Raw genomic sequence first — 9,773 nt, 5'->3', positions numbered from 1 at the left:
GAGACCGGGCCGCGCGCTTTTCCGCTCTTGAGCGCCCTTGTTCATTTCTGGGTGAAAGGGACCCGAATTGTGCAACAGGTTTGGGCGTTAATCCTTATTTTCCAGCGGGTCTCTTTTGCCAGCGTGCAGGAACCAGATGTGGCTCCCGGCTCTGGGGCGAGTCCCCACGTCCAGCGCCCGCGGCTGGCTCCTTTGTGTGACCGGTGACCGGCCCTGTCGGGTGGGTGGGGGACACGGACTCGAGGCCCCAGGGCTGTGCCGAGGCTCCTGGACGCCTCCTCAGGTCGCGGGGCTTGGCTTCCACGGGCCTGCCGGAGGTTAACATCCCTCCAGCGTTTGGGAGAGTCACAAAGGGGAGGAGAGAGCGGGTTGGCCAGGGTCCGTGGTTGTGTGTTTTTCTATTTTAGGTAGACTCATACTAGAAAAGAGCCGCAGTCTGACCAGCTCTTGAGGGTACGGGTGGCATTTCACCCTGGGATGCACGGTTTGGACTTGGCTGTTGCTCTGATATCCCCCTTGGTTTTTTTGGTGCTTTGACATCTTTCTCTCATACACAGACATCGCGGGAGAAGTTGGAAGTGCTGCCGAGGGAGTAACTAGATAGCAGCTGTTTGACAGGTCGTCTCTTGCTTCACGTTTTGCCTGTGTCAAGCATGCCCACCATGTATCCCAGCATAGCTTGGCAAACCATCAAATTTAAATTGCTACTCAAAATCCTAATCCTTATACATACCGACATACACAGACACATACATATGTGTATATTTTTTCTATTTTGGCTGGCTAAATCTTATTTTCTTAATGTGAGAATTTTTCCCCTCAAGGAAGAATGCATAATAAGGTACACTTTATCTTTGTTTACATACCTTGGGTTATGCCAATACCTAGCTGGTTTCATTGGTATGCTATTTTAGTGTAACAATACTAATTCCTTTAGCTTTGAGCAGTAAAATACGTCTTTGTTCTAGGACCAGGAAGCTTTTATACGTAATACTTTGCCCCACGACTAAATACATGAAAAAATTCCCGAAGGACCTGGAAAGCATTTCACAACTCTATAGGCTGTTTTTATGTTCCAAATTCCAGGAAATCGTTTTGTTGAATATTCAAACATTCTGGACTAAATTTAACTTTAAAAATTGGGCCCACTCTAGTAAGTTCCCCAGCATTAGAAAAATGAATTGATTGCATTTACCAAACATTTTAGCCCCTGTGAGTGAGAATTGAAAGGAATAATTGATGTAAGAGATTAGGAGCTAGTGATGGACTAGGAATCTGACAACAGAATGCAGAATGTAGAAAGTTGTAAAGTAGAGGTCACGAAGTTGCATCTCCTTGGGTTTTAGTTGATTGCTAGGCATTTAATGACATTTTAAACAGGTAATCTAATGATGTATCTGAAAATGAAATGTCCACTAATTAAGAAAACAAAGTATTGCATTTTGACCTTTTTAAAAAAATGTGTTTTATAATGACTTGTTGAAGCTTTTCCACTCTCTAAAAATGAACTTGGTATTAATGACATTTCTTTTGAAAAAATGAAATTATACCAAACTAATCCGATTCTTAGAAAGTTTCTCTGTTATAGTAGTTTTACTTTACTAAAAATACCATTAATCTGTGTAGTAGCTAACTTCAAAGATCTTTTAAAGCTGTTACATGCAACATGAACAACCTCTTGAGGAAAGTAGAATATTTACTAATAAAAAGTAGCAAGCAGAGAAGTGAGCCACGACTGGACCATTCCATCCTGGGTGACAGAGCCAGCCTTGTCTCAAAAGAAAAAGCAGAGACTTAAATATTTATAATCGTTTTCTTTGAGATATAATTCATATGCCATAGAATTCACTTTTTTAAAGTATACAATTTGGTGGTTTTAATATATTCACAAAATTGCGCAAATGTCAACGCTAACCCAAGAACATTATTACCCTAAAAAGAACCTTGTACCTAGTAGCTTTTGTTACTATTCCCCCTCCCCCGTATTTGACAACCACTAATTTACTTTATGTCTCTATGGATTTGCCTATTTTGGACATTTCATGTGAATAGAATCATAATATGTGGCCTTTTGTGTCTTTCACTTAGCATTATGCTTTCAGGGTTTATTCATATTATACCGTATATCAATACTTCATACCTTTTATGGCAGAATATTATTTTGTTATATGGCTATGCCACATTTTGTTTGTCCAGTCTTCAATTGATGGGCATTTGGGTTGTTTCTACTTTTTGGCCATAATGAATAATGTTGTGGATACTCATTTACAAGTTTTTGTATGGTATATGTATGTGCTTTCAGTTTTCTTGGATGTATACCTAGATGTATAATTGCTGGGTTATATGGTAATTCTGTTTAACTTTTTGAGGATCTGCTAGACTGTTTTCCATAGCTGCTGCGCTGTTTTACATCCCTTCTAGCGAAGTATGAGGATTCCATTGTCTCCACATCCTTGCCAACACTTAATGTTTGTCTTTTTGATGATAGCCATCCTAGTGGCTGTGAAGTGATATCGCATTGTGATTACCATTTGTATTTCATCTTTTCATGTTTTTATTGGCCATTTGTATATCATTTTCTCATTTGATCTTTTAAATGGTGCTGTAAGGTAGGTTTATTCCTATTTTACTGCCAGGAAACTAAAGTGCAAAGAAGTTTAATCATTTGCTTGTTTTTTTAACCTTATAGTTAATAAGTTGCAAAGTCTGAATGTAAACTCAGGTCTTCTGACTCTACTTCCGGCACTCAATGAGGCATACAGAAGTTAAATTGTGTTTGTGAATGTCTGGCTGATCAGTGACAAAGTGAGGGAAAAATAAAAAAAAACAAACAATAACAAAAAATAAGGTGTTGTGGCCACACTGCCACATATTCATCAGATTTTATTATGCATTTTCAAATAAATTCCTTTTCTTCTATCATAATAAGGTAGGTCTGCTTTCCACACATTTCCAACGGGGAAACAGAGTCAGAGTGATTCAACCTAGTAACAGCTTCTTAATGGCATAGCTGATCCTAGAACCCACTGTTTCAGAATTTGAATAGTATGTATGTATATATAGAGAGTAAAAGCTGAAAATCTCCCTTCACTTTGTCCTTTCCCCTTCTTCACTCCTAAGACCACTTCTGTGTTGGAGAAACCGCTGTTAACAGTTTGAGGTGTATATTTCCAAACCTGTATCTTTGTATTTATGTGTGTATTTATGTATAAATATACATTTTCATATTCTACCATACATAAAGACATGTTGCTATTCACAATGTTTTTTCTTTTACAAATGGGATTATACTATACATATTCCTTTGTTTTTCACTTAAATATGTTAAACTTTTGCATATGTAATTACAAAGAATAAATCTAATATTACGTTTTCATTCAAGTTTGCTATCCATGCCTGGCGTTGGTGTTAGGATGAAGCCAGGATTAAGAATGATTAGGAAACTTTTCACTTTTTTCTGTGCTCTGGAACAGTTTAAAATATCTGCCTTTTAAATGTTTACTAGAAATCGTCTGACAACTTGGGGTCAGAGAGAGATGTGAGATGACCTTTCTAATTTTTTTTTTTCTTTAGAGACAGGGTCTCGCTCTGTTGCCCAGGCTAGAGTGCAGTGGCGTGATCACACCTCACTGCAACCTCGACTGCCTGAGCTCAAGTGATTCGCCCACCTCAGCTTCCCAAGTGGCTGAGACTACAGGCATGTGCCACCATGTGCAGCTAATTTTTGCATTTTTTGTAGAGGTGAAGTTTCTTGATGTTGCCAAGGCTGGTCTCAAACTCATGAGCTCAAGCAATCTGCTCACCTTGGCCTTCTCAAATGCTGAGATTACAGACATGAGCTATTGCACCTGGCCCATTTGCTTATTTGTAAAATGGCAATAATTCCTACCTCATAAGAGTTTTGAATATTAAATGATATGTGAGCTAATATATGAAACGCCTCAATAGTTGCATCTAACAAAATGAATAAATGTAATAAACTGTAACATGCTATACAAATGTAAATATGTTACTACAGTTATTATAATTATGCTTTAACCTAATAGGAACAGATTTAAGTAGATAGGATGGTGGAGCTAGGGACAGTTTCCACTAATAAATCAGAAGGATCTGTAAAAATTCACAGGCCATTTGCGATTTGATTCTGGAAGACAGTGGTATCTAAATACACTCTTTAAAAAGGATAGTAGGGAAAATCATTAACAAAACAGATCTGGATTAATCTTGTGTTGTCACTTGTTAGCCTTGTGACTGGACAAGTTAATTTCTCAGTAACATGAGATAACACCTTCTTTTATAGGGCAGTTAAGAAGAAAGAGATTAGTTTCTAGCATGCAGTAGATGTTCAAAATAGTCAATGTTTTTTTCTTTCCATATAGTGAATACCCAACAGTGACAAAGCTGAGATGTTGAGTTTTACTGTTTTACGGTTGCTTAGTGAGTTGGAAAGAACATTAAGCCCTAAGTCAGAGTTTTGTTCTCTCCTATGTTTATTAGCCATTGGCTGTGGATGAGTCACCTAAGTGCTTAGATCCTTCTGTTTTCCTTACGTATAAAAAAGCTAGAGAACTAAGACGGGCACAGTGGCTCACACCTGTAATCCCAGGACTTTGGGAGACTGAGGCGGGTGGATCACAAGGTCAGGAGTTCAAGACCTGCCTGGCCAAGATGGTGAAACCCTGTCTCTACTAAAAATACAAAAATTAGCCGGGTGTGGTGGCAGGCGCCTGTAATCCCAGCTACTTGGGAGGCTGAGGCAGAGAATTGCTTGAACCCGGGAGGTGGAGGTTGCAGTGAGCCGAGATCATGCCACTGCACTGCAGCCTGGGTGACAGAGTGAGACTTTGTCTCAAAAAAAAAAAAAAGGCTAGAGAACTACGCATCTTATCTCATTTAATTTTTCCAATAATCCTATCAGATAGGGATGATTTCCATTTTCCCTTTCTAATAGACAAACAAAGGTGCAGGAATTGAATTTTCCAAGGTCTACTTGGTGGACTCTCCCAGTCCTGGCACTGTTCTTTGGCTCATTACAACTATTCACTCCTGGGATGATAGGGCGTGCCCTTATATACAGGGAATACCAAGGGGGGAAACCTACTATAAACTGAAATACTAAGTGTATGAATAAACAAAGCAGTGTTGGATGAGACCACTTACTTATTAATGACTTCCATTAATAAAATACAAATAGAGGATTGTTAATGTGTCCCAAAGCCAATGCTTAAGAGTAGCAATTTAAGATGATACTTCATTTTCTCATAATCACCTTATCTAAATAATTTATTACCTACTCCTAATTTCATTTTCAGTTTGACCAAGTAAAGCAGAGAAGTAAATTAGTAAGTTAGTGGTCAGAGCTGGTTTGATAGTGGTGTGTGTGTGTGCGCGCGCGCGGGTGTGTGTGACAACTGAGAAGTATAGTTCTTCAGCAGCTTGGCATATGCAGAAACTGCACATTCTTGGAAAGAAGTAATCTGATTATAATTCATTGCCTTCTAGTAGATTTGCAGAGTCATTTAGAAAATGAACCTGCCTTTGTCAGCTGGTTTGTAAAGACCTATTGATTATATTCTTGAAAGATAGTAATATTGTCTTTCCTTTACTAGGCATTGCCAAAGCTTTTGCTTATGAGTTTCATTTTATTTGATCAGGTTCAGTGATATTGATTTGGTATCTCTGCATGCTTTGTGCTAGGGATATATGAAACAAAATGCTGTTGAGAGATCGCAAATTGAATTGTGATTCAGTAATAGTTTAGAAAGTTTAGGAATTCTATCTATTAGGGCTTCAGTTAGCCTATTTTTGTAGTAGAAGTGGGAATTACTGTGTTTAGGTTAGATAATTTTTATCAGAAAAGGCTTGAATTGCACTGTGTAAATTCTCACTAACATTGCTTCTTTTCTGCAGAATACAGAATACTTTGGAGCTATATATAAGAATTAGAAAACATGGTTCTTGTTTTCAAAGAGTTTATAATCAATCAGGGAGGCAATGAAGGAAGAAACTGAGTAAAAGAATAAAGAGCTCTTAAAGCTTGTGTCTTGTCTTTGTAAAATCAATTTTGCAACATTGGACTTTGGTAAGGTGTCATAGGTCTCTCCTGAGGGACAATATGAGAAACATCTATCCCTTTGAAGACTGGTAGTTATGTGTCTCATATATTTTGATCATTCTATGGGGCTCTTTTTGCTATATAAAATTACTGTTTGATTTAACTACCAAGGGTAGCTCCCCTTCTGAGTACTTCTCTGTGTATCTCTTAGATTGCCTGGGTTTTCCTTTTTGTTATGGCTGCTAGAAAGCCAGAACTAGATTTGTGGCCCACTGCAGAACACGTAAATATGTTTTTGTATTATACAATTTTTAGCTTTTTTCTTGGCACCATTTTTGGTTCTTTTCTCTATTCTTTGCGTTTATTTTTAATTTGTTAACTTGTTATAGTGCATTTATTGTGTCTTTAACCCTTTTCAGAACAAAATGGGGTATATACAAATAAAGGCATACCCCTAAGGTATTGCCAGTTCAGTTTCAGACCACCACAGTAAAGCAAATATCTCAAAGCAAGTCATACAAGTTTTTTGTTTCTCAGTGCATATAAAAGTTATGTTCACACTGTAGTTTACAAAATGTGTAATAGAATTATGTCTAAAAAATGATCTATATATATCTTCATTTAAAAATGCTTTATTGCTTAACAATGCTACGGATCCTCTGAGCCTAAGTGAGTTGTAATCTTTTTGCTGGTGGAAGGTCTTACATTAATGTTTATAGCTACTGACTGATCAGGATGATAGTTGCTTGAAGTTTGGGGTAGCTATGGTAATTACTTCCTTGCTTTCTTTTCTTTTTCATAAGGGCAGCCCCCTGAACCAGAATAGGTTCAAGATAGACTCCCTTATTCTATGACATAGAATGAGATGTGTTCTGATTTTAAATAAAATTGAAAAAAAAAACCCCAATAATGAAGTATGCCACGTTGATGGACTCTTCTCATGAAAGATTTCTCTGTGGCATGAGATGCTGTGTGGTAGCATTTGAGCCACAGTAGAACTTTCGCAATTTGAGTCAGTCCCCTCAAACCCTGCCACTGCATTTTCAACTAAGTGTATGTAACATTCTAAATCCTTTGTTGTCATTTGAACAATGCTTATGGCACGTTCACTAGGAGTAGATTCCATCTCAAGAAACTACTTTCTTTGCTCCTCCATATAAAGCGACTCCTCATCTGTTAAAGTTTTTTTTGTTGTTGTTTTGTTTTTTTTTTTGAGATGGAGTCTCACTCTCGCCTAGGCTGGAGTTCAGTGGCACGATCTCTACCCAGTGCAACCTCTCCCTCCCAGGTTCGAGTGATTCTCCTGTCGCAGCTTCCCAGGTAGCTGGGACTATAGGCTTCTGCCACCACGCCCGACTAATTTTTTGTATTTTGAGTAAAGACGGGGTTTCACTGTGTTAGCCAGATTGGTCTCCATCTACTGACCTCGTGATCCGCCTGCCTCGGCCTCCCAAAGTGCTGGGATTACATGAGTAAGACACTGCGCCTGGCCCCATCTGTTAAAGTTTTATCATGAGATTGCAGCAATTCAGTCACATCTGCAGGCTCCACTTCTAATTCCAGTTCTCTTGTTGTTTCTACCACATCTGCAGTTACTTCCTCCACGAAATTTTGAACTCCTTAAAGTTATCCATGGAAACTGGGATCAACTTCTTCCAAACTCCTGTTTATGTCAGTATATTTTGACCTCCTTCCATGAATCACAGATGTTCTTAATGGAGTCTAGATTGGTGAATCTTTTCTAGAATGTTCTCAGTTTGCCCAAATCCATCAGATAAATCACTGTCTATGGCAGCTATAGCCTTTGAAATGTATTTCTAAAATAATAAGACTTGAAAGTCAAAATTACTCCTTGATCCATGGGCTACAGAATGACTTTTGTGTCAGCAGGTATGGAAACATTAATTTCCTTGTACATCTCCATCAGGGTTCTTGGATGACCAGGTGCGTTGCCAATGAACAGTAATATTTTCAAAGGAATCTTTTTTTTTTTTTTGTCTGAGCAGCAGGTCTTAATAGTAGGCTTAAAAGATTCAGTAAACCATGCTGTAAGCACTTATGCTGTTATCCAGGCTTTGTTATTCCATTTGTAGAGAACAGGCTGAGTAGATTTCAGTCTGTTCAGAATGGTAAATGAGCATCGGCTTTCACTTAAGGTCACCAGCTGCTTTAACCCCTAACGAGAGTCAGCCTGTCCTTTGAAATTTTGAAGCCATTTACTTCTCTCTTGCTGTGAAAGTCCTAGATGACATCTTTGTCTAATAGAAGGCTGATTCATCTACTTTGAAAATCTGTTGTTTAGTGTAGCCACCTCCATCAGTTATCTTAGCTAGATTTTTTTGGTAACGTCCTGCAGCTTCTACATCAGCACTTGCTGCTTCATCTTGTACATTTATGTTATGGAGATGACTTCTTTCCTTAAACCTCATGAACCAACTCCTACTAGCTTCAAACTTGCCTTCTGGAGCTTCCTCACTTCTCAGCCTTCATAGAATTGACTAGAAGTAGTGTCTTGCTCTGAATTAGGCTTTGGCTTAAGGGAATGTTGTGGCTGGTTTGGTCTTCTATCCAGACCACTGGACCTTTCTCCATATTAACAATGTGGCTGTTTCACTTTCTTATCATTTGTATGTTTTCTGGAGTGGCACTTTGACTTTCCTTCAAGAACTTTACCTTAGAATTTACAGCTTGACTAACTCACTAGAGACCTAGCTTTTGACCTCTCTTGTCTAAAGACATACTTTCCTCAGTAAGCTTAATCATTTCTAGCTTTTCATTTAAAGTGAGAAATGTGACTCCTCGTTTCACTTTAATATTTAGAGGCCATTATAGGATTATTGATTGGCCTAATTTCAATATTATTGTGTCTCCTGGGATAGAGAGGCCTGAGGAGAAGGAGAGAGACAGGAGAACCCCCATTTAGTGGAACAGTCAGAATATACACGATATGTATTGATGAAGTTCGTTGTCATATGGGTGTGATTCATGGTACCCCCAAACAATTAACATCAAAGATCGCTGATCACAGATCACCATAACAGATACAATAATAATGAAAAAGCTTGAAATATTGTGAGAATTACCAACATGGGACACAGAAACACAAAGTGAACACATGCTGTTGGAAAAATGAGCTGACAAACTTGCTCCACTTAGGATTACCACCAACCTTCAATCTGTGAAAAAAATAGTATCTGCAAAGCACAGTAAAGCAAAGTGTATTAAAGTGAGATCTGCATGTAGATATACATAAAATCCATGGCAAATATATCGAGGCAAACAGATTAATATAGTAGGGACTAGATATGGCAAGTATGTTTTATTTCATGGGCTAGCTTTAATTGATAGTGAAGACTGCCTAGAAGACTGCATTGAGAAGTTAGTTGGATATAGCTTCTGGATTTAGTGGGAAAGGATACTGTGATCATTGAATGGTGTTTATTGTTGTGAGTAGGCGTAGTGATGGCGTTAGTGCCTGTATTTGCTGTCCCTGGTATAGATAGAATATTCAGAATGCTAAATAGCACATAGGTGGGTGGCTTTTAAGTTTAAAGTTAGGTTTTGCAGGGAGAGATGCGAATTTGGGGAAAAATGCTGGTGACTCTGGAATTAGCAGTCAGATTGGTTCAGCTGGAATAAAAAGTCTGTAGTGCATTAAGGAGAAATGAGGTTGGTGGAAAAAGTGAGGAAGGGGATGTAGGAAGCCTTAATGGATAGA

General features: G+C 38.3%; 1 protein-coding gene across 1 annotated transcript in view; it reads left to right on the top strand.

Annotated features, from left to right (window-relative positions):
• The window catches only part of SESTD1 (SEC14 and spectrin domains 1), a 164,762-nt gene continuing 154,989 nt past the window's right edge, over nucleotides 1-9,773 (top strand). Inside the window, exon 1 of the mRNA XM_011973441.1 lies at nucleotides 1-220. The gene's annotated coding sequence lies outside the window, so the exon portion shown is untranslated. The remainder of the gene's footprint in view (nucleotides 221-9,773) is intronic.

The sequence above is a fragment of the Mandrillus leucophaeus genome, unplaced genomic scaffold (assembly GCF_000951045.1).
Source record: "Mandrillus leucophaeus isolate KB7577 unplaced genomic scaffold, Mleu.le_1.0 Scaffold1377, whole genome shotgun sequence".
Classification (NCBI taxonomy): domain Eukaryota; kingdom Metazoa; phylum Chordata; class Mammalia; order Primates; family Cercopithecidae; genus Mandrillus; species Mandrillus leucophaeus.
This window is presented reverse-complemented; position numbering and strand designations above follow the sequence as displayed.